The sequence below is a fragment of the Macaca nemestrina genome, chromosome 4 (genome assembly GCF_043159975.1).
Source record: "Macaca nemestrina isolate mMacNem1 chromosome 4, mMacNem.hap1, whole genome shotgun sequence".
NCBI lineage: Eukaryota > Metazoa > Chordata > Mammalia > Primates > Cercopithecidae > Macaca > Macaca nemestrina.
Window position 1 is genome coordinate 184,952,993 of NC_092128.1, and position 25,067 is coordinate 184,978,059.

Genomic DNA, 25,067 nt, shown 5'->3' on the forward strand with positions numbered 1-25,067 from the left:
TGGGCGCCGGGCGCCGGAGGGCGGGGCGGGAGGGGCTCGCGGCGCTGGGGGCCGGGGAGGGCGGGCCTGCCGGCAGCCGCTCGCCGAACGGACGCCGCCGCGCTGCAAGCCCGCGCCCTCGGTCCCAGAGGGGAGCCTGCGGCGGCCCTGAGGGGAGGCGGCTCGGCTGGTGGCCACGGCGAGGAGACCGAGCGCCCCGGCCAGGTGGAGTCCGTCGCGGCGAGTAGCGCGCCGATTCTCAGGGAATTTTGCCGCCTGCCGGAGGCGCCCTTGCCGCGGGGTCGCCCCAGGTCATTCCGCCGCGGTCCTGCCCGGCTGGGCCGCCCCTAGTCCCCGCTTCCGGCGCGGCGGGATGCGTGGCGCGGCCGCTTAGTTCCTCGGAGGGGAGGACGCGCTCCCATGCACCGGTGGACGGTGGGCGACGCCCCGAGCCGACTACCTTGACAGCGATGGGAGCGACGCGCGGCTTCCTGACGGGCGCGGGCGGCGAGCGGGGCCCTGCGGTCCTCGGGTCGGCGGCAGACGGTCCCTGCCCGCGAGGGAAGGCCGCGGGGGGCGGCGCCGGCCGATAGTCGCTCAGAGCGCTTCCATTTTCTTCTCCCGACGCGACCTGGCCACCTGGCCCCTGGGCGGGGACCCGGCGGCCGCTGCCGGGGCGTCCGGGCTCCTTCGCCTCTCAGATGGGGGTCGGTCCGAGGGTGACTCCTGTTGGCCGGCCCTGACCCCCGTCGGGGCGTCCACAGCGGCCGGCAGGCAGCCCGAGACTTTCCATAGTGCCCCGCTCATCGGTGTCTGGGAGGGCTGTGGTCAGTTTTTTTGCAGAAATGTTACAAGTCCACTGATGAGAAAACTCACTTCGCTTTCAGTCAAAACCAGAAATTAGATAACAGAAATGCCACACTGTCAACACCGACCGGGAGGAAAGCCTCGCTGGCGGAGAGCGCTCAACAGAGCCCCTCGTGGATTCTCCCAGCCCGGGTCGCAGGTGGAGGAGGAGTGCCTCCTGCAGGGACGGGTTCTCCCGTAGACACTCAAACTCCGGGATATAAAACCCCTGTTAATAATTGTCAAGAGTGTTACTTCCCAAATACAGTTTTTGAAAGTTGTATGCACTAGGTAAAATAATTTATGTAACGTTTGGAAGTATGTGAAAGAGCATTAGATTGATACAAATTAAAAACTTGTTCCCAAATTAACAGCTCTGTTGTCGATTGTTATTAGTTTGACTAATTTTAAGAGGACTGTTAGTCTTCCATAAAGGATCTTGCACCTAAAAATTTTCTCCTACAACCTTAAAAAACTTAAAAAAAAATTTTTTTTTTTTTTTGAGACGGAGTCTCTGTCACCCCTAGGCTGGAGTGCAGTGGCATGATCTCAGCTCACTGCAGCCTCCACTCCCTGGCTCAAGCCATCCTCCCGTCTCAGCCTCCGCAGTAGCTGGGACTATGGATGCATCCACCACACCTAGCTAATTTTTGTATTTTTGATAGAGATGGGGTTTCACCATGTTGCTCAGGCTGGTTTCAAACTCCTGGTCTCAAGCAATCTACCTGCCTCAGCCTCCCAATGTGCAGGGATTACAGGTGTGAGCCACCGTGCCCAGCCTAAAGAGTGTCTATATTTTGAACTGTATGATGGAAAAGCACAGAGTGGCTCTGTTCTGAAAGTAGAAGGCAACAGTGATTATAAGTTTTCAAAGAACCTTGAGTTTTAGGATCCCCTGTGATTAGGCTGGGGGAGTGTGTGCTGCTATCCTAGTTTCATAGGTGAGAAAACTAGTACTCGCTTTACCACATGCTGGAAGCAGCCTCCCTTGAGCGATCCCTTTGTAGCCACTTGCTTAGCTGTTTTTTTGTTTTGTTTTGTTGTTTGTTTTTTGTTTTTTCAGCCTTCCTCAGGACGATACGCATTGGTGTCTCTGCTTTGAGCTGTATGATCAGGCTTTCGGCCTCACCATTTCACTGGAATTGACCCAACTGCCAAATCTGGCAGAAACCGTTGCATCTTTCAGTTGCTCTCTTTGATTTGTGACACGCTTCCAATTGCTTCAGCACTGATTGCTTCAGTTACGCCTCATTCCCTGGATTTCCCACCTCTTGGCTGACTGCTCCTCCTGGGCCCGCTGTGTTGGCCCTTCTGCCCCTGCCCATGCTTGCACTGGGTTTCTTGGCACACACACCCTATGCAGTCTCATCCATGCCTGGAACATATGCCCAGTTGCTGGAGCCAGGAATGTGGGCACCATAGTGGGCTCCTCCCTCATTTCCAGTATTGGGTCTATCCCCAAGTCCTGTCTGTCCGACCTCCTGAATGTTTCTCTGGGAATGTAACCACTTCTTCCCCGCCTGAATGGCTTCCTAACTGTTCTCCCAGCCTCCAGGTTTCCCCTTATAATCCATCCTCACATTGCAGCCAAAACGATTTTTCTAAACAGCAAAAGGAATCATGCCACTCCCTTGCTTAGGGTTTAGTGACTCTCCATTGCCTAGGTGAGAGTTCAAACCACAATGCCCAAGTGCCTGAGGACTTGGCCCAGCCTCCACCATCTCTCCCCCACCTCCGCTCTGACACGCATGCCTCTAGTCTTGCTCTGTCTCTTGCCTCTGGGTTTCTGGGCTTCAAGTGTGTTGTCCCCTCTGCCTGAGCTATCGCCCCTACCACTAATACCCTATTTTAATGGGATAATTTTATCTTGATTGGTGCTTCTTCCTCCCGGATTCCACCACCTCCCCACCCCACCCGACTGGCACCTTCTCAGCTGCATCTAGGGTTGGTGCTCCCTCCTCTGTGCTCCCATAGCACCTGGTGTAGGTTTTGTTGACACCACTCGTGTAGGTGATACTGGATTTGCCAGCCAGGACCCTCTCATGCCCCCAACAGGTTTCTTGTTTGCCTATGACTGCCCAATGCCTGGCTTTCGGTCTAAATTCCTTGCCGCTTTCAGCTTCTGGTGGTTGCCAGCATTTCTGAGCTTGTGGCTGTATCACTCCAATCTCTTCCTCTGTGTTCACATGGCCACCTTCTGTCTGTCAAATCTCCCTCTACTTCTTTCCTTTTGCCTGGACTATAGGAGGAGCTCCACACATTTTTATTGGTGTTATCCATACACTGAAGCACCCCAAACAGGATCTCTCACACCATAGACACATATGTTCTTTTATACAAAATGCACATTGTTTATGCAGCCACCTCATTACACACCCTGCAGACAACCCACAGCTGTGCACACAGCAAGCTCACAGTTGGACTTCCTATTGACATTCTATCTGCCTTTGAATCATTTTTTCCATCCTTGACCGTGTCCTACTTAGTTAAAGATGCTGCTGTCTGCCTTGCTACCCAAGCCAGAAACTTGATGGTTATTTCTCAATATCTGCATTCAACTGTCACTAAGTCCTATCAATCTGCCTCTTAAATGCCACTTAAACCTGTCCTTACCAGCCTTACTTCAGCTGTTTCTGGCCTGGAGCATCTCTGTCCAATCTGTAGCCATTGCAACCAAGTTCCTGCCTCAGTTTTGCTTCCTTCTCTTCCCAGTCTAGTCCATTTTCAGTCAAACTCATCTTTCCAAATGCTGATCGGGTTAACTTGCTCTGGTGCTGTATACCCACCCATCCTCCCATGTGGCTTGCAGATGCCTACGGCCTCAGTGCTGGGCATGGCCTGTTCAGTGCTGCCAAGGTGGCTTTGTTTTCTGCTTGCCTTGCCTTTGCCAACCACTCTAGCCATGTAGCCTGGCACAGGCACTTCCTAGGATGGCCTTTTCCTATTCGATTTGCAGGCAAATCCAATTTCAAGTGTCAGACCGAGGCTGCCTCCCTCTGTGCTTCAGTGACTCCACTGTACCATCTATTTTACCTATTCCCATCTGCTCAAAGGCTGGTTTCTCCACTAGTTTGTACACCCCTTGGCACAGAGTCCATGTCTGTTAACTTGTGTATGCCTGGAGCTTTGGGTCTGTTGCTAGGGCTGTGTCCTGGGCCATCTGTTCCCGATAGCTAGAGTTTTCTCTCTGAAACTGTGACAGTGGTAGCTGATTCTCCAGGGTTAATGGTATGACTCAGTTGGTTTGCATTTCTTATAACAAACACAAACAGCCCTTTCGTAATTTGGGGGAGGGAAGTCTATATGGGGTTTATTGTATCTGCTTCTGCATATTTGGAAGTGGGAAGTTTTAATCAGCTGCGATTCTCTTAACCATCACTTCATTGGAATGGATACCTGGCTGTCCAAATTTGCCCAATCTATGGGTTGGGTGGTATCTCTTTAAAAAATTCATTAGTTTCCTGTGGCTGCTGTAATAACTTTCTATAAACTTGGTGGGTTAAAACAATAAAAACTTATTATTTTACAGTTCTGGAGGTCAGAAGTCCGAAATTTGTCTTATGGGATGGAAATCCAGGTGTGAGCAAGGCCACATTTCCTCTGGAGGATATAGAGAAAGTGCCTTGCTTTCCATCTCTGGTGGCTGCCAGCATTCCTGGGCTTGTGGCTGCATCACTCTGATCTCTGCCTTTGTGTTCACGTGGCCTCTTTTCTGTTTGTCAAATCTCCCTCTACCTGTTTCTTTCTTTTGTTTTGTTTTTGTTTTTGTTTTAGACACCTAGTCTTGGTCTGTTGCCTAGGCTGGAGTATAGTGGTGCACTCTTAGCTCATGTAACCTTGAACTTCTGTGCTTAAGTGATCCTCCAGCCTCAGCCTCCCTTGTAGCTAGGTCTACAGGTGTGCACTACCACACCTGACCTTCTCTGCCTCTTTCATAAAGGGACACTTGGGAAGGCATTTAGGGCCTACCTGGAGAATCCAGGATGATCTCCCCATCTCAAGATATTTTAATTTAATTAGCATCTGCAAGACCCTTTTATCATATAAGGTAACATTGGAGGTTTCAGAGATCAGGACTTGATATCTTTAAGGGTCATTATTCAGCCTACTGCAGATAAGAACAGTATTCCTGTGTGCATGTAGCAGCATGGGAAGGCCTTTGAAAGGTATGTGAAACAGAGAAAGAGAAAAGAGAAGAGAATGGGAAGTGGGGAAAGTGAGGAAATAGGAACACATTGGGTTGCCGTGTAAATGGTTTCCAACAACCACCTTCACAGTGAATATCACTCCGCATACTCAGAACTGGAGTGTCCCGAGTCATAGTGCCTCTTCAGCATAGTTGAAGTTGGGTGGGATTGAGTGTTGATCACACTGGGTTCTCATAATTGAGCCGCCATCTGTAAACATTAGCATAAAAGAAAAGTGGTACTAAGCTTAAGGATCTCCCAGCCAGAAGCATTAGTGCTGGTTTTCTCCAAAGGGCCTAATTGCCTCTTCGTCTCTCTTCTGGTCACTCCATCCTTGTTCTTAAAGGGCAAATGCCTGGAGGATATCCCTCCAGTTCAGCATACAAATGCCACAAATATTACTTGCATTGCATTAGATCCACACTAGTTTCTAAGAAACCCTTTTGTCTTAAGATTGGGAGAGGGGCCGGGCACGGTGGCCCAATCCTGTAATCCCAGCACTTTGGGAGGCCGAGACGGGTGGATCACGAGGTCAGGAGATCGAGACCATCCTGGCTAACTGGTGAAACCCCGTCTCTACTAAAATATACAAAAAACTAGCCGGGCGAGGTGGCGGGCGCCTGTAGTCCCAGCTACTCGGGAGGCTGAGGCAGGAGAATGGCGTGAACCCGGGAGGCGGAGCTTGCAGTGAGCTGAGATCCGGCCACTGCACTCCAGCCTGGGCAGCAGAGCAAGACTCCGTCTCAAAAAAAAAAAAAAAGATTGGGAGAGGACTCTGTGTGTGTGTGTGTGTGTGTGTGTGTATAATAACAGTAGTAATTCTATATGATTATAAACTTTGTATGAATTAAGAAAATTCTTATGTGCTATTCCTTAAGTTGCTATCATGAAAGGTAAGGAAGACCGTTGCATTCAGATCTGCACCATGGGCGTCCTTTGGTAAAAAAAAGATGGATTCCACATCCCCAAAACTGTGAAGTGGGGTGAAGAGTGACTGCTTCTGTTGTTGCAAGCATCTGCTGCGTGTCCTCGACTGTGATCTCATTTGCACTGGGATCCTGCTTTTTAGGAATAACACCAGGAAAGGGGGCCTCATAAAAGCTGGGAAGTGGAGGAAGGGAAGTTGGAACTATTTGACATCAGTGTCCCTGTCAGTGTCCCTGACCTTCCAAATATAGCCAGCTGCTCTGAAAGCATTTCAGATGTGTATGGTAGAATTTGTTAACTGGTCAGCCCTTTATCTTATTTTTTCCTAAATGGGAAGTGGTGAACGTGGAGCACAGTGCTTTGGTTAGATCATTCGGGAAGGTGAAAGGTTTGTGCAGCTGGGAAGAGGCTGAAAGGAGGCTGGAAGCAGAGGGCTGCATACACCAAGTCCTGTGTCTGATCAGTGAATTTGTTTACGTGTTATTTATTCCATAAAGAGTGAGGTACGTGGGAGGTGGACCACGCCTACCTTTTTACCATCTTTGTCTTGCTCCTCCTGTCTTCATCATTGTTATTCATGTGTGTCATGGCCCCAGGCTTTGGGACTGTGAAGGTGACTACCAGATGATCTCTACCCTCAAGGAAATGGCACCAGCTCTGTCTCCTGGAAATAGACATGACAGGAACTATCGATACAAGTGGTAAATGCTTGGAGACACGTGTGCGCTCAAGGTTATGAGGCACAGAGGAGGGGAGACTATTCTGCCTCTCCCAGGGACCCAGATCCAGCTGGCCTGAGCCTGCAGATGGTGGTGCCAGGCTTTGGTCCTCTCAGTGCATTGAGCTCCCTCGGCCGGGGCCTGACGAGGACAAGCGCTGGAGTCCATCAGTTACCCCCTTCCATGCAATGGCCACGAAGAAAGCGGAGGCAGCTTTGCCCCAGACAAAGGCTTTGCTGATTCCTGGACAGGCCTGAGCGGGCTGACAGTGGCTGTTCTGGATTCACAGGCTGGGACATCAGATTGTGGGCAATGTGAACTCACCAGAAGGCATTAGTCTAGGTGGCCTTTTCCAAACGGCAGCATGTATGGTGCATCTGCAAGGCAAACGGCGGTGTTTCCTTCCCACAGTGTTCAGGGCAGCCAAGGCCGTTTGTTCAATTTGGACATCAAGCTTCATGGGCCCCTGCACACATAATGCATCAGTGGTGAAAAGTGCTCACTAAATCATCTGATCCGAAAGCTATTAAAAAAACAACAACAACAACAACAAATGGCTGGTTTTTGTTTGTTTTTGTTTTTAAATCTTGGAGAGTTTAGAGCTTTACTCCTTTTGTTAAGAGTCAACCTTGTTGACTCATGAATCACCTTATTGAGAAAGACGTGAATGTGTGTTTAAATTTGATTTAAAAAGCATTTACTGGCCGGGCGCGGTGGCTCAAGCCTGTAATCCCAGCACTTTGGGAGGCCGAGGCGGGCGGATCACAAGGTCAGGAGATCGAGACCACAGTGAAACCCTGTCTCTACTAAAAATACAAAAAATTAGCCGGGCGCGGTGGCGGGCGCCTGTAGTCCCAGCTACTCAGGAGGCTGAGGCAGGAGAATGGCGGGAACCCGGGAGGTGGAGCTTGCAGTGAGCCGAGATCGCGCCACTGCACTCCAGCCTGGGCAACAGCGTGAGACTCCGTCTCAAAAAAAAAAAAAAAAAAAAAAAGCATTTACTGTGCTTTTTTATTTCCAAAATCTATTTTTTATATTTGGCATGCTTATATTATACCTTTGATACATTTAAATATCTTAATAAATATATACCCTCAAATTTGAATTAAAACATCCACTTTAGAACTAGATTTAATAAAACATTATAGAACTTATACTTGGTTTGCTTATAAAGCCCTCTCACAAAAACTGGGTCAAATGATTTAATCTGTTTTCTCCATTATAGAGGAGACTTTCTCCCCGTCCCCCAACCCCTCCTTTTAAATGTGACTCAATTGATTTGGTACACTGTCTGCTTCTCTGATATCTGTGAAATTACTATGTCTAAAAATAGAAACTGAGTTCTCTTTATGCTTTCTTTCTGAGGTAGGCCGATTGTTGATGTTGCAGCACTTTAAAAATTGTTAGCTGGTGAAGACCAATGATCAAGAACCACAGTGATGTCTTCTGAGGTTTCACAAAGTTTGCATATTCAATTTGTTTTACATATTGTTGACGATAATAACTCTAGAATTTTCTTTCTTCTCTTTTTTTTTTTCCCCAGACAAGGTCTTACTCTGTCACCCAGGCTGGAGGGCAGTGGTGCAAACATGGCTCACTGCAGCCTCCAACTCCTGGGTCAAACAATCCTCCTGCCTCAGTTCTCCAAGAATCTGGGACCCCAGGCGTGCACCACCATGCCTGGCTAATTTTTGCATTTTTTGTAGAGACAGGGTTTTGTCATGTTGCCCAGGCTGTTCTTGGATTCCTGAGTTCAAGTGATCCTCCCGTCTTGGCCTCCCAAAGTGCTGGGATTACAGGCATCAGCAACCCCGCTCAGCCTAAGTCTGGAATTTTCAAATGATTCTTGGAAATATTCCCCCAAATTGTGCTTTATAAAAATCAACTAAGTTTGAAAAATGAGATGACTAGGGCATGTGATAAGGGCGGTAAGGGAGAACAACATCTGAACATCTCTATGAAATCTGACTTCCTTTTTAACTTTAGTTTTTTCCTTGCAATCAGTGGACTGGAGTGCTTATTTGATTTCATTATGGTGGCATAGTTATCAAGGTAGTATTCTTACTAGACTATATTATCAGCAATGTAATACTTATTCTAAAATTAAGCCCTGTGTTCTTTCTCCTGGGCTTGAAGTTAGTTCAGCAGAATTCTCTGTTAAAACTAAAATCCCCATTTCTGCATTCACTGTCTTTTACTGGCCAGTACAGTGAGTGGCCTATCCTCGATTCAGGTACCAAAAACAACAACAACCAAAGAAACAACTAGGTGGCCACCATGACAATAAATCTACGGTAAAAAAACACCAATTGTGGCCGGGCGCGGTGGCTCACGCCTGTAATCCCAGCACTTTGGGAGGCCGAGACGGGCGGATCACGAGGTCAGGAGATCGAGACCATCCTGGCTAACCCGGTGAAACCCCGTCTCTACTAAAAAATACAAAAACTAGCCGGGCGCGGTGGCGGGCGCCTGTAGTCCCAGCTACTCGGGAGGCTGAGGCAGGAGAATGGCGGGAACCCGGGAGGTGGAGCTTGCAGTGAGTGGAGATTGCGCCACCGCACTCCAGCCTGGGCGACAGAGGGAGACTCCGTCTCCAAAAAAAAAAAAAAAAAAAAAAAACACCAATTGTTTTATCAAGTGTAAGCTACCCTTCAGAATAACATTGTTCAGATATTCTGAATAGGACCAAATATGTGCAAAAATGTCAAAAGACCATCAACAAGCAAAAATTACATCAAATATATTATAAAAGACAAAATATCACAGAGCAAAGTTGAACTACTGCAAAGCACTTTGAAATTGAAATGCCTTCAGGCCCAAGAATTGATATTAATTGTATTGGAAGTGAAGAAGCTTCACTTGACGCGTCACAGGATCTGAACGGGAGGTTTCCAGTGTCATCCCCACTGTAGATCTGCTCTGTGTTGTCACTGTAGCCCCTTGGAGCACAGGCCCAGCAGCACGTGACTGAAGGCAATCAGCAATACTGAGACGAATCGCTCGAGGCTTCACTGAGTTAACCCCAATGAGACTCGCTCAGTTAACAATCTCAAAATCATTTTTGGTCGTGGAAATCATTACTGAATTATAGTGAGGATCTAAAACTTGACCATTGGGTTGTAATAATGGAGGGGAGATGTAGATTCTTTGATAATCAGGAAATTCTAAATTATCTTTCAGAGATTTCTAATATGTTAATGACTCAGAAGGTTTTACATGCAAAATCTAGAACTCTGTGGAAGGATTTTACAGTGTAGAAGACAGACCTTACTGTTGCCCTTCTCTGATCCTCCAGTTGGGCAAGGCAGTTACCACTAGGCAATACTAGAAGTCAGTAACACGCTAGGGCTCCAGCGTTGTCCCATCTCCAGGGCAGGTGGCCTGGAGAACTGCAGCCCATCCTTCTGGGCCACAGGCAAGTGTTACTGCCTTGTAGTTCCCTCTCTGATCCCCTCAACTGGAGCAGCAGCCACCAACACCTGGGGGCCCAGGACACACCTCTGTTAAAGCACTGGGCTGGAATGTTGGCTTATTAGCTGTCTCTACTTCTAGACCGTGAGCTTCTAGGCCAGTGTGCACCTGGCCCCAAGTGAGGGCTCCTGTGGTATTTGCGGGTGGAATGGGATTTGCTTTTGAGGAGAGCAGCAGAGACTTTCTGTGCTTCTCTCTGGGTCATCTCCCTCCCCACAGGGCAGTCATGATAGTGACATGGCCAGCCTCCTGCCCTTAGGTAGGTTGTGTGACCAGTGGTGGCTGGTGGATTCTGAGAAGTGACATTGGTCAGCTCCTGATTGCTCATCAACGTGATACCTGCATTTGATGAATATTCACTGAGTATGTACCAAGTGGTGGCTGCACGCTATGCTGGCTGGCAGGGTGCAGAGAGGCATGGGACTCAGGCCCCAACCCGAAGGAGCACACCAGCCAAGGGGCATGCAGACACTTTAAACACAGTGTGCTGAGTTCCCTTCAAGGCCTATGTGTCCCTGTCTGCATCTCACCTCCCGAGTGCCAGTCTTCTGGAGTCTCCACGACTTGTCAGGGTCACCAGTAGCCTCTGTGTGACCAAATCCAGAGTCATGTATTTGTCTTCATTCATTCAATCACTCATGGTTCTGCACCCCCTACACACACTGTATGCATGGTTCTATCCCTTAGGATACTTCAGTAAGCAGAACAGAGATTCCTGCCCTCATGGAGTCTCCATGCTTGTGGACATCCACAGGTGTTGAGCCCTAGAGCAAGCCCTCATTTACCTCCTGCAGGAAGCACCCAGCCCCAGACCATGCCTGTTGTCCCTTTCACCACCTCTAGCTGCACTGTTCTCTGCCTTCCCTCCTGCTCAGGGGCCTTGTGTGGCCTCTTTTCTCCACCTGGGACATCCTTCCTCTTTGTTCTTCTTATGTCTCCTTCTTTCAGTCAGTTCTTCCCATCTTGATCCTGAATTACTCATTGTAGCTCTTACCAATATCTGCTGCGTTCTTGTGTCTTTGTTTACCGTCAGTTACCTCACCCAAATTTCAGTTCCATGGTGTATCCCTGGCACCTAAGATAGGTCCTGGACATGGCAGGTGCTCAGTGAATACTTGAAAGAATGGACATTGGGACGGGAGTTCTAGATGGAAAGCCTGGCATAGGGCTTAGAGGACACTCTGGACCTGAGGGTTTGGGGCCCAGCTGGAGACCTGGTGTGAGGGCTGAGGATGGACAGGTAGGGGCTCTGTGCACATGTGCCCAGGTCTGGACTCCCCTTGGGTAACAAGAACACTGGGTGGAGTTTCACAATCAGGAGAGACATGTTCAGGTTTTGAGGCTTCCACAAGCCTTCTCCTTGTGGAAGGTCAAAGGAGAGGAAGAGATTAGAAGCGGGGTTGGAGGTGGGGGCCTTCTGCAATGCTTTCAAGAAGGAATTAAAGAGTCTGAACAAGACAGTGGTGATGGTATGGACACCGGCATCCAGGGCAGGCCTGTGGCTCATTGGACTTGGGAGGAGCCTGCAACAATGCTGGTTTGAGGCTGGGGGACCAGGTGTAACCAGAGCCCTACCCTCAGACAGCTGCTTCTTCACCCCCCGCCCACGTTCCTTCTTCGTGCCCTGTGCCTGCCCTGGAGCTCTACGCAGAATCCTGCCCCCAGCCCCACCAAGCCTGCTGTTGAACCCCTGCCACAGCTGCATTAGTCTATCCTGGGTGTTTATCCAAATTATTGGAATGAGGCTCTCCAGGAGATGTCTGCACTCCCACGTTCATTCCCAACAGCTAAGATGTGGAGTCAGCCTGAACGTCCATCTACACGTGAACGAATAAAGAAAGCATGGTGCGTACAGCCAGTGAAATACTATTCGCCCTTACCAAAGATAATTCTGCAAACCACGACAACACGGATGAGTGACACAGGCCAGTCACAGTGGGACAAATCCTGCAGGATTCCACTTATACGAGCTGGCTAACGCAGTGAAACTCATAGAACCAAAGAGTGGGAAGGTGGCTGCCAGGGGCTCAGGGAGGGGAAATGAGAGGCATTAAGTTTTAATTAAGCCAAATGAATGAGCTCTAGAGATCCGCTGCAGAACATCACACCCATAGTCATGATGCTGCAGTGGACACTTAGCATTTTAAGAGGATAGATCTCATGTGTTCTTACTAGAATAGAATAGAATAGAATAGAATAGAATAGAATAGAATAGAATCCTGGAATTAACATCACCAAACAGGCATGATGGGATTTGATTATATTGCAAAGTATGCTAAGAAGGGGTTATTCATCTGTGACAGTGGCACACATCCTGCCATGGTCTCCGGCAGCTGCCCAGAGCACACAGCAGTCCGGGAGATATGCTTTAAATGCTGTACCCAGCACTGCATGGGAAATGTGACTTTTTAAAATGGAGGGTGAATACGTGAATTCACAAGTGTTCCTGGAAATCAGGGATGTGTAGTTGTTCACATGTCACTACTGTGGAGCGCACTGTGTCTGGGGAGGGCCTTTGTTTGAGACAAGACGTAGACTGAGGACAAGAGAGCCAAGGCAAGTCCTGCAAAAGAGGAACAACAGGGCAGGGACCAGGTGACCAGGCGGCAATGGAACATAGAACCCGGACTTTGCTGTGCAGTGTGTAACGGGCAGGAGTCAGGCTCTGGAAGCCTGGCATTCCAAGCTCCTCCAGGGTCTTTAGTCCCTGGGAGGAAGGGGACAGGGCACAGAACTGTGGGAAGGCCCATACTGGCATGCACCTCAGGCCGATGACAGTGGCAGTGCACAGGGGCACTGCAGGAGGCCGGGGAAGATGAGGTCACAATAGGCACAATAGGGAGTCGTTGCCAGGCAACCTCTCTAGGCTTCTGTTGTGATTCTGCTTTAGTTGGGTCTTAGGGGTCTCTCTGGAGAGTGACTATAAATGCTAGCCTTTGTGCTGGGCAGCAAAGCAAATCATCGGGAATAACCCAGGAGCCTCACAGGGAAACCACTGCACTGTGGAGAGGATGCTTCCAGATACAGAGGACAAATCAAGTGAAGGGATGGAGCAGGTCACACTCAGAGCGGCACAGAGGTGTGCAAGCTGTTCCCACGGTCATCAGAGTCTCTGTTCCAACTGTCCTCCCGCTGGGCTGTCTTGGGTCCCCGGTGCATGGGCTGGAGTGTGGTCCCTGGCGGAGCCCTGGAGGCCGGCTCTGCTTCCTGCGCCCTTCCAGCCTGGAGCAGCCCAAGGGCACAGCATTCCTGGGGCAGGCCTGAGCTCTGTGGTGGGCTGAGTTGAGTCCCCAGAAAGGTAGATGGAAGCCCGAACTCTCTGTATGTGTGAACGTTACCCTATTTGGAAAAACAGTCTTTGCAGATGTATTCAGGTTCAGATGCGGTCATCTTGGATTAGGGTGGGTCCTAAATCTAATGGCTGTGACCTTATAAGTGGGGGATGCACAGGGAAAGGCCGCGTGAAGATGGAGACCAAGACTAGGGCGATGCTGCTCCAAGCCAAGGAGCACCAAGGACTGAAGTCGCCTGAGAGGCGCTGGGCAAGGCACCTTCCTGGGGGCTTCAGAGGAGGGTGGTCCTGCCCGCACCTCACTTTTGGACTTCTACTCTCCGGAACTTTGAAAGACCATATTTCTGTGGTTTCAGACACCTGGTTTGTTGGCATTTGTTGTGGCAGCCCCAGAAAATGAATACAGGCAGCATCGTTTAGTGCTTAAGAAAAAGCTTGTGCCCAGGTGCTGATGCTCACGCCTAGAATCCAGCACTTTGCGAGGCTGAGACAGGAGGATCGCTTGAGCCCAGGAATTTGAGACCAGCCTGAGCAACAAAGTAAGTTCCTGTCTCTACAAAAAATAAAAACATTAGCACACCTGTGTTTCCAGCTAGATGAGAGATGGAGGTGGGAGGATTGCTTGAGCCCAGGAAGTCAAGGCTGCACTGAGCCATGTTGGCACCACTGCACTCCAGCCTGGGTGACAGAGTGAGACCCTGAAAAAAAAAAAAAAAAAAAAAAAAGCTTGTGGACCCAGATCTCACATCCTGACCCTGCCAGCGATCAACTGTGTGACCTTGAGTGAGTTACTTAAACTCTCTGTGCCTCGGTCTCCCCATGGGTTGTGGAAGAGTTGAGTTAATGAGTGTAAAGTACAAGACAAGAGTGTAAAGCAGACAAGAGCCGGCTGCCCAGCATGATGTAAGCACCGCAAGAGCACTGGGTGTTGTGAAAGGTGCCGTGTTTAAGAATTGGAGTTTCCCAATGGGTTCAGTATTAGTACCTGTTCTTTAAGGCACAGACTTGTTCTCAACTGGAGTGATGATTCAACCCCTTGTTCCACTCCTTTTGTTTGGGGTCTCTGTTAGTTTCCTGTGGCCGATGTAATTAATTACCACGATATAATTAATTACCACAAGCTTAAACATCAGAATGCATTCTTTCACAATCTGGAGACCAGAAATCCAGGTGCAGGATTTTACAGGGCCACGCGGCCTCTGAAGGCACCAGGGTAGGGTCCCTCCTCGCCTCTCCCAGTTTGCTGGCATGCTGGCAAGGCTCAGCGCTCCTTGGCTAGCACCAGCCGTGCTCCAATCACTGCCTGACTTTGCGTGGTCTTCTTCTTGTGTTTCTCTGTATCTCTCCTCGTATAAGGTCCTCAGTCATTGGATTCAGGACCCACCTTACTCCAGCATGACCTCATCGTCACCTAATTACATCTGCAAGATCCCTATTTCCAAAAATGGTGACATTCTTAGGCACTGGGGTTGAGTATCATATCTTTTTGGCAGAATGCAATTCAACTCACAACACTACTTCTCACAAAAATAACTAAAAATGGTCGGGGAGGCATTTTCAAGAACTTTCACTACCACATTTTAGAGAATGGACTTCACTGTAAACCTTGGGCGGCCTCTGAAGAATGTGTTGGAACAGGTGCTGAGTGTCGGCTACTACTGGGTGACATTTTCTTAACGGCTGGAAGAGTGAAGGAGTTAGGGCTGAACGTGTATGCACAAAAACTTCTTCTGTTTTGACTCTATGGGCTTCTTCCATTCATTTGTTCATTTAGTAAACACGTATTGCCGCCTTTTGTCTTCCACGATCTATGAAAGATAAAATGTAGTGTGAGGACATGGCCCAATGCCACCATCGTCTTCCTGGACTCCCTAGGTGGCACCATGCTGGGGGTGCTGCTCTCCTCTGTGTCCCGAACGACTTTGCGCCTCACTTTGTCAGGTTGTGGCTGTGACTCGAAGCCTCACCGAGCTCCCTTTTCCTCTGTCTCCCATTCTCCTCTCCAGGCCAGGGTGGCTTCCCCAGGCCTCCTCCCTGGGTCCTGCCTGTGCGGAGCCTTCTTCCCAGGAGGGAGGTGATACTGACTTGAGATCTTATGGGTGTTTTGTTTGTGACTGGGCCTGACCGACCCTCTCTCCATGGCCTTAGATTGCACTCTAGGTGGACAGGACAGCCGTTCTCAACACTGAGTCTCTTTGGAACATACCCACTGATGGTGGTTCACAAGCTACCCACGCCCACAGGCTGACCCAGATCTCCGTGAAATTAAAACATACTGTGAAAGGAAAAAGAGCCAATGTCATGTGGATAATGGAGTGTCAGCCACTGAAAAATCTAAAAATAATAAACATGGCATGTTTGTCGGGGTTCTCTAGAGAAACAGAAGCAACGTGTGTGTGTGTGTGTGTGTGTGTGTGTGCATGCACACAGAGAAAGAAGGAGGGAGGAAGACTTATTCTAAGGAATCAGCTCATGCAGTTGTGCAGCCTGGCATGTCCACAGTCTGTAGGATGGGCGGGCATGCTGGACACCCAGGAAAGAGCTGCAGTTTGAGTAGGAAGGCCGTGGGCGGGAGAGTTCCTTCCTGTTCAGGGGACCTCAGTCTTTCTCTAGAAGACCTTTGGCTGACTGGATGAGGCTCACCCACACTATGGATGCAAATCAGCTTTACTCAAAGTCTACTGATTTAAACGTTAATCTCATTTACAAAAAGTACCTTCACAAAAACATCTAGAACAATGTTTGACCAAATATCTGGGTACTGTGGCTTAGCCGGGTTGATACATAAAATTAACCATTACCTTATGCTTAATCTACTTTTTAATTTGCTTTTACTTTTTAAACAAGTTAAGTTTTTGTAAGCCTCTAAGTTAAGATTAATGATGTGAGAAAGAGAATCCATAAACTTTCCTGTTGAAAAAATAGCAGATAGATTTTTTCAGGAGGTGGGGACCACACAGGGCTGGCCTGCTATGACGTGGCAGCTGCAGAAGGGTGGCATCTGCAGCAGACAGTCTCATGTCCTCAGCCCTGCCGACGTCCAGATCACTGTGGGGTGTAGCTATTACTCATGCCTTCTTCTTTGATCTTTGCCTGTTTCCTTATTATTTTTTTCCTTGCTGAAGATAAAAATAAAATGGAAGTAATAATAAAACCACAGTTCATAACCTAAAGTGCCGCAAGGATTAATGACAAATTGGTGCCCTGGATATGTTTGTCACACAGCCAATGTCCCCGCTCCTCCTGCTCGCCCCTAAGTCCCTGCTGTGGGTGACACTTGGTTCTGCGGCTCCCTGTCCACCCCCACCCCCACGGGCTTAGTGCCATGTGTGCCCTGAGGAAAGCTGGGCCCCCCCATGGAGGATGTCAGTCAGGAAGTGCCTAGGGCAAGGGTTCCAACCTCAGCACTCTTCACACCCTATCAACACCTGGGATGGATATGCCCTGGTTGTGGGTGGGAGGGGCAGTCCCGTGCACTGTAGGGTGTTGAGCAGCATCCTTGGCCTTGACCTACAAGATGCTAGCTAGTATCATCTGCTTCTAGTCACAACAACCCGAGATATCTCCAGGCATCGGGGAGGAGGGGAAGCCGGCCCCAGCTGGGAAGCACTGGTCTGGCCCATCTGACTGTGGGCAGCAGCAGCCAGGATGCAAGGAGGTGGGGAGGAGCTGGGGTCATGCTGAGCTCACGTTAGGAGGCTGCACAAAGTGTGCAGGAAAAGACCAAGAACCTGGCAGAGGGCAGCATAGGGCGCCTGTGGACAGGAGCCCCGGAGCGGTACCGCGTGCAGCTGTCACGGAAGGGCCCTGGTGGGAGGCTCCAAGGCTGCTGCCCTCCACGTGGGGTCCAGCCCTGCTCTTCCCATCCACTGCCATGAGTGGACTTGCTGACAAGGTCCCTGTTGCCTTCACAGCCATAAGAACTGTGTTAAGATCCGTCAAATCTGGTCACCTCTCTGGGCCCAGCATCAGGTAGGCCATAGGTTCTGCATGATTCTAAATGTGCCGGCTGTGCGGTCACCACGCTGTCTCTCCTGCTTAGAAAAGCATGCATGGATACATCATGACAGTCACTGGACTACGTCCTCCCCATAACCTCAATGAGAGGGGCATTTATGAACCTCACAGCTGATTACCACAGAGTGCTAGGAGCTTTCACCCCGAGAGGCCTTTGTAGGATGGCTGTGGTCAAACGGTGTCCTCCAGGGCATCATTAGAGGGCACAGGAAGGAAAGCCGCAGTAACAGACACGTTGGGATGCCTCCCACATAGGCCCCGCCCCCACCACTCATCAGCACCGGGTATGAGAATGCGTTTAAGGGTTGGGCTCGACAGATACGACACCAAAGAAGAGATCAAACAGCACAGAAGAACATGAAAAGGCACTCAGCACCGATGGTCATTAGGGAAACACAAATTCAAATGATAATGAGATACCACGATTAGAATGGCTACATTAAAAATACAAGATCAAATGTCAGCAAAAATGGAGAGCAACCGGAACTCACATACATTGTTGGTGAGAATGTGAAATGATACAGCCACTTTGGGCCACAGTTAAACCTACTGCACAGGAAACTTGCCACGACCCAACACTTTCACTCCCAGGTGATTACCCAAGAGAAAAGAAAACAGCAGCTTTATCACCCACATTGGAAGCAACCCAAAGGGCCCTCCACTGGTGCTTTGATAACAGTGTGATATCCAGCCAATAGAATGCTACTCAGCCATAAACAACTGAGTACTGCTCAGCCACAAACAACTGCTGATACAAGAACATGGATGATCTCAAACGCATTATGCGAAGTGAAAGAAGCCAGATGCTGAAATCTACATTTGGTACAACTGTATTTGTACGCCTTTCTGGAAAAGGCAAAACTATAGGGACATAAATTAAGGTTGCTGAGGATGGGGGGAGGTGATTGATGGCCAGGGGAAGGGGAGCTTAGGGGGTGATGGGAATGATCTATATCTTGATTGTGGTGGTGGTCACATGACTGGCTACATTTGTCAACACCTATGGTGTGTACACCTGAAAAGGATGGATTAAACCGTACATGCATAATGTACCTCAATAAATCTGTCTTAGAGACAAAAATAGAATGCAAAACCTCCAAAACGTTTGGAAGCTCAACTCACATGGCCCTGCAGCCCTCTGCAATCTTACCGTGCTCCCCAGAGAAGTTCAGAAATAACAAGCTCAGAGCCATCCCCCCCGAATCTTTGTTTCTGGGTTTTCAGTTTTGGGCATAACCCACAACATCTCTTTAGAAATAAGAAGGAATAAAACTTGCCATGACTCTGTGGCAGCTTCCTTCATGCAAGCATCAGCCCCTCTGCAAAGCTTGCCGGGACTCTGTGGCAGCTTCCTTCATGCAAGCATCAGCCCTCTGCTCTTTGCTGAGCCTTTGGTCCAGATGCTTCATTTTTCTATAAACAAGGGTATTAAGAAACAATATTTTTGGCAAGCATTGCTTTCAGAGACTTGTTTTCTTTGGAATATTTCTACAAACAGAAATGTGAAATCAGTCCCTAGTTCGGTATTTTTGAAGTGAAAAGTCAAAACTTTGATCATGATATTTATATGCCCTGCAATAAAATGTTGGTTTGAACACTATATCCATTAGAGAACTCATGTTGAACACGGAGACCTCAGAACAGGGAAAAGGCGAGGTGATTGTGGTTGTGCAGGGCTGGGTGGGCGGCAGGCCCTCGGCCTCCTGAGTCTTCCCCTTGGTCTTTGTCTTGTGCCACGGTCTCCCTGTTTCTGCCCCAGGCCTGGCCACCATGGGAAGAATGGTCACTTTGGTGGGTCCCAGGCATAGTTTGCCAGAGGGCAGGCTACCCGGCCCTGATGGTCAGCACAGGAGCCTTGAGCCTGATTCTGGCGGGGAACTCACATTGCCTGGGCCCAGAACCATCTCTTGCTACCTTCTAGATATTTCCTTGGGAGGCAGAGCCAGGCTGTCACCTTAGTCAGGTCAGAAGATGCTGTACTGGGCCTTACTCATCTCCCCTTCCCTGCAGATGCTCTTGAACAAGCTGAGTTGGGGTCTGGAAGGAAGTGGGGGGCTCAGGTCAGCCGCCAGGCCTCAATCATGGCCTCCAAACCAGCTTTTGCCAGAGTATCCTGTGTTGGGGACAGATGCCGAGAGCCCCTTTCCCAGGCATGAATACTGCAGCATACTGGCTTCCCCTCTCCAATTTGCGTCTTGTTGCTTGCACATGGCTTCCTCCTGAGGGGGCATTCTGGGTCCTGTCCCTCATAGCACCCCCACTCCATGTGTCCCACCCCATGGGGCACAGGCTGTGGTGGAGTCTGAGATGGGAGCTCCTCAGGGTGTGCCTGGGCCTCCAGTGAAACTGTTCTGCTGTTGCAGCAGGAAAAGCCCTGGGCATTGGGAGAACAGGATGGCCGGGCCACTGTCCCTCTGGAGGGTGCCCAGGCCACTGTCCTCTGGAGGGTGCCCAGGCCATTGTCCCTCTGGAGGGTGCCTGGGCCACAGTCCCTCTGGAGGTCCATGAGGGTGGCTCTGCAGGGTGTTACCCTGGGGCCATCCAGGCTGAGCTTTTTTGTTTTTAGAGAGAGCATCTTAGGTGGAAATTATCTCAAACTGCCAGCAAAAGTTGCAAGCACAGGACGAGTACAGAGAACCCACCCTCTTCACCCCAGCCCACCTGCCGTCCGACTGTGCCCGCTGCCTTAGCCCTTGCTATCCCTGTCTCTCTTGGCACCCCATATACACAGAGCAGGATCATTTCAGAGTCAGTTGCGTACATCAGGACCCTGACCCCTGCCTACTTCAGTGTGTATGTCTTCAGCATCAGAATATGCTCTCACATAAGCACCGGGGCCGATTCTTGGCAATGAGACACTGGTAGAAAGCTTCTCACTTGTTGGAAGAGGTGCTCCTCTCCTTCTCCTTCCAATTATTTCCTCCAGGAGCCATATCATGTTGCTGCCTGCCTCTTCTGAGGTTGGCTCTGGTTCCTTGTTCTGTGTCTCTAGCCTCTCATCATTGGATGACCCTCCTTGGCCTGTAACCCTGCAGAACTGCCCTGTACTGTTGAGCAGTCTGTGCACTGCATAAAGGCTCCAGGTGAAGGGGCCGCTCTTGCTCTCCTCATGGCTTAGGTGCTCATGGAGCTGCATTTGCCCAGAGCAGAGGCTTTTCCTAATCCCCACAAAGACATCCTGGAAGCCTGGCGTGGCCGGTAAACAAAGGTGTCTTAGGAGGTGGGAGCGATCATGGTGTTCCATGCGGCAGAGTTCAGAAAGAGGCAGACTGAGAAGTGAGTGCTGCACTTATCACAGGCTGTCCTGGGTGACTTTGAGATTTGTTTTGGCGGAGTGATGGAGGTGACAGCCTGATTAGGGTTGTTTCAAGAATTTGAGGAAGCAGTTAGGACATCAAGAATGTGTGTGTCTTTCTGTGTGTGTGTGTATGTGGGTGTGTAGTGAATAATTTTATGTTGTGCCAGATCCGTTTTGAATGTAAGCTGGACTTTCACCCCGACAGAGTTTCCAGTCCTCTTCCTCCCAGGTTCTCAAGGTGGCCGGTCCAGACATCTGCCTTGCACTACTGCCTCCTGGTGACCCCTCCCCATGGGACAGTTGGACACAACCTGCGCGACTCGCCTTCAGACCCCACACTTCACATGGACTCTGCAGACCTATGCCCCAGTGACCCTTCAGTCACAGTGGGACCCCACGGAGCTCTGGCCTGCTTGCTCCAGACCCACGGATTAGAACTCCCGTGGGAAACCTTCCTGACTAACTCCTTGGTCCCCATAAAGGCGTTGGCCCCTGGGTCTCCCTGTCTTTCCCCCTGCCCGGTGGTTGAGTGTGCATGTCCCCAGTGGCTCCCCACTCCTGTCAGCCCTGCGAGGTAGGCTGCCCTCTCCTCTTGCGGCCCTGGGAGACCAGCTGCTTCTGAGCTCATGAACTTTGCAGCACCGCCTTGTGTGTCTCAGCCCCACTCGCTCCTGGTCAGGGCTAGAATTTACAGCCACTCTCAAGAGAGACCTCAGGCCAAATTAGAAAAAAATTAATATTTACAAAACAGTGTGTGTGTATGTGTGGGTGTGGGTGTGTGTGGAGGGCTATGTGGAGGGCTGTGTGGTGTGTATGTGTATACATGTGTATGTGTGTGGGGTGTAATGTGTATATGTGTGTGGGGTGTAGGGTGTGAGTAGTATAGGGTGTGTGGGGTGTGTGTATGTGTGTGGCTATGTGTGTGGGATGTGAGTGTGGGTGGTGTAGGGTGTGTGTGTGGGGTGTGTGTATATGGTGTGTGTGGGGGGTGGTGTTTGTATATGTGTGTAGGTATGTATGTGTGGTGTGTGTATGTGGTGTGTGTATGGTGCGTGTGTGGTGTGGGGGCTGTGTGTGGTGTGTGTGCATGTGTATGTGTGGTGTGGTGCATGTGTGGTGTGTGTGCAGGGTGTGTGTGTGTTGTACGATGGGTGTGTAGGGTGTGTATGTGTGATGTGGGGTGTGTATGGGGTATGTGTGGGGGTGTGTGTGGGGGGGGTGTGTGTGGTATGTGGGGCGTGTGTGTGTGGTGTGTGGTGCGTTCATGTGTATGTGTGGTGCATGTGTGTGTGGTGTGGTGTGTGTGTGGGTGTGGGGTGTGGGGGGTGTGTGTGTGATGTGTGTAGGGTGTGTGTGTTGTGTGGAGTGTGTTGTGTGGGGTGTGTATATGTGTGGCTTGTGTGTGGTTTTGTGTGTGTGATGTGTGGTGTGTGCGTGTGTGTGTGGTGTGGTGTTGCGTGTGTTGTGTGTGGTGTGTGTGGGGTGTGTCACACATATATTGGAATCTGAACCAGGTGCTGTTTGTAATCACCCGGCCTCTGGTACTTCACTGAAGCAGCCCACATGGACGAAGGGGCCCTTCCCAGTGCTGCAGAGTCTTGAGCTAAGAGTTCACAAAGTCCAAGACAAAGCGTATGGGACATGGCACTTTCTCCCCTGCGCTCCTCCTGTCCTCCGCCTCCTTGGTGAGCTGGCCGTGTGGGGAGACCCCAGACCTGGTGCATGGCTGGTTTTGCTCTGCGCCTACACAGACTGGAGATGCCCTTGATGACACCATCTGTTCCTCCCGTGCTTTCAGACATGGTGGGTGCCCTGTACCCAAGTGTGTGTCACGCAGGGGTGCTGGGGTCACTTTCATCTCTATTCCGCATTAAACATCTTTTACCATTTTAACATGCAGGCATTTAGAAACTCTTTTTTCATATAATAATTGTCTGAGCTCAGAAAAGCCAGCAGCGTTACTCACTGTCACCAAAGTCCAGATGGTATTTTTATTCTGCGCTCAAATTGGCTTCCTCGTTTCTTTCCAGGCCCTGTAAGCAGCTTAAAATTTCCATTTTCCAGGTCAAGCTGTTCTTTAATCAACCAGAAAGCGTAGGACACACATATTTCTTAGTTTCTTCCAAACTGAGATAGAGAAAGGAGGATTTTTTTAAGTATGTATAAATTCGTATTCATTTTATGAAGAGGGAAGGAAAGGCCCACTCCGCCAGTGCCCCATTACAGCCCATACACCCTGCAGGTGGCTGGGGCATGCAGAAGCGTTGGGTTGCCTCTGGGTGACAGGGGGCCTAGAGCCCTTGCATCTTGGCTGTGACTGTGGCCTTGGATCGAGCACAGTGGGTGAGGGCCTTCTGAATAAGAAGGGCACTGCCACGCCCTATGAGGCTGATGAGCAAGTCAGTTCTTCTAACACAAACTCTGCGTTCCTTGTAGCTCCCCAGAAAAGTTAGAGGACTTGGGAGATGGAAAGGAACCAGGTCTTCTAGTCCAACTTGCTCACTTTTCAGATGCAGAGTTCAGTTCACCGAGGCCGGGGCAGTATCAGGATCAGAACTCAGACCCTTTGACCCCAGGGCTGTTTGCCCCCAGCATAGGGAGGCTGGAGAGGGCCCTCTGCCTGTCCCCAGTCTTGGGGAAGTCCTCTGTGAGGAGTTGAAACACTCAAAGAGAGGAGAAGGCGGGGCCTCTCTGGGAAGGTGAGCTGGGGTAAGGAGCCTGGGTTGCAAGTTTCCGGGAGTTAGCGGGACCCCGCCGTGCCCTTGGTTTTTCCTCTGTGGCCCTTCTTCAGCTCAGGAGCTCTTCACTATGCTGTTCCTCGTGCCACCTGTCCCAGAGGTTGTGAGCTGGTACCGTGTTCTCCTCTGCCCTCGAATATGACTTCCATCTGTTTCCTCCTCAGTATTTACAATGCAGACAGAGATTGCCTGATTCTGTGTTGCTGCCCTTCCAATCCAGGCTGCCTGGGTCAGCTGCGCGCCTGTTTCTGTAGATTTGGAGGGGCCTCATCTGGGCTGGCTTTGCATAACGAGAACAAACAACAGCTGTCCAAACTGCCGTGGAACCAACTTGCCTTGCCTTGAGAAGAAGCTGGAATTCAAGGTGCTGCCTGAACTTATTTCCAGACAGGTGGTCCTAAATGGGACCTCTTGCATGGATCTCAGAAAATGACAGTCCCTAAAATAAGTCCATTTGTTTTTCCAAAATCACCAAAAACCTGGGAGTGGAACGTGGTCACCTTTGAGGCACAGCTTGACTGTGACTGTGGCCTTCGATCGAGCACAGTGAGTGAGGGACTTTTGAATAAGAAGGACACCACCACGCCCTAGAAGGCTGATAAGCAAGTCAGTTCCTCTAAGGCAAACTCTCCTTGTGGCTCCAAAAAAGTCAGAGGACTTTGGAGATGGAAAGGAACCCGGAGGTCTTCTAGTTCAATTTGCTCACTTTTCAGATGCAGAGCTCAGCTCACCAAGGCTGGGGCAGCATCAGGATCAGAACTCAGACCCTTTGATCCCAGACAGGTAGTCCTAAGATTATTATAAGCTCAGTTTATGACAACTTCTGGGAACCAATCATTTGAAGCAGAAGGTAATGTTTCCTGCTCCGGTGAAATGAAGACTAGTTGAAGAAACAGTTTGCAGAAATATTGAAGCATAGCTCTGTTCAGCTCTGTCTTAAATAGAGCTTGTGGCAGCAGTCAGGCCTTGAGGGGCATTAAGGGCTGAATTGCATCCACCCCAAACTCATATGTTAAAGCCCTAACTCCCAATACCTCCCAATGTGACTCTCTTTGGAGGTAGAATCTTTAAATAAGTGAATAAATCAGTCACTAGTGTGGGCACTAATTCAATCTGACTGTGTCCTTATCGAAAGAGGAGATGAGGACACAGATACTCACAGAGGGACGGCCACGTAAGGACATGGAGAAGACACCACCTGCAAGCCAAGGAGAGAGGCCTCCCGGGGAACCAGCCCTGCCGATGCATTGATCTCGGACTTCCAGCCCCCAGAACTGCTAGAAAATAAATGTCTGTCATTTTAAGCCACCCAGTCTGTGGTATCTTGTTATGGAAGCCTTTGTAAATTGATACAAGGGACAAGGCAGTCAGAAGTGGCATTTGACTTCCAATTAGAAGTCTTACAAATGCTGTAGGCTCCAAGCCCAGGGTCAACGTAGGAGACTGCATGCACTCGGGAAGTGCTAAACAAATGGCTGGTCACTACTGATTGGTCCACACATGGGGCCATGGGTGCAGAAACTGCCGTTGTTTTTAGCAACACCCTCATAGACCTAGGAAACAATGCTGTCATCACCAACTACAACTCTGCCT

The 25,067-nt window shown here is 49.9% G+C and overlaps 1 long non-coding RNA gene across 4 annotated transcripts; it reads left to right on the forward strand.

The window, feature by feature from the left end:
• Nucleotides 1-72: 72 nt before the first annotated feature.
• On the forward strand, nt 73-21,711 carry LOC139363011 (uncharacterized). Of its 4 annotated transcripts, none has more exons than XR_011622844.1 (3): nt 73-204; nt 867-13,208; nt 15,570-21,711. It is a non-coding gene; the product is annotated as an uncharacterized lncRNA (long non-coding RNA). The 4 variants fall into 4 exon arrangements; XR_011622843.1 differs by lacking the exon at nt 15,570-21,711 and adding an exon at nt 13,778-15,558; XR_011622845.1 differs by lacking the exon at nt 15,570-21,711 and adding an exon at nt 14,915-15,558.
• Nucleotides 21,712-25,067: the final 3,356 nt, after the last annotated feature.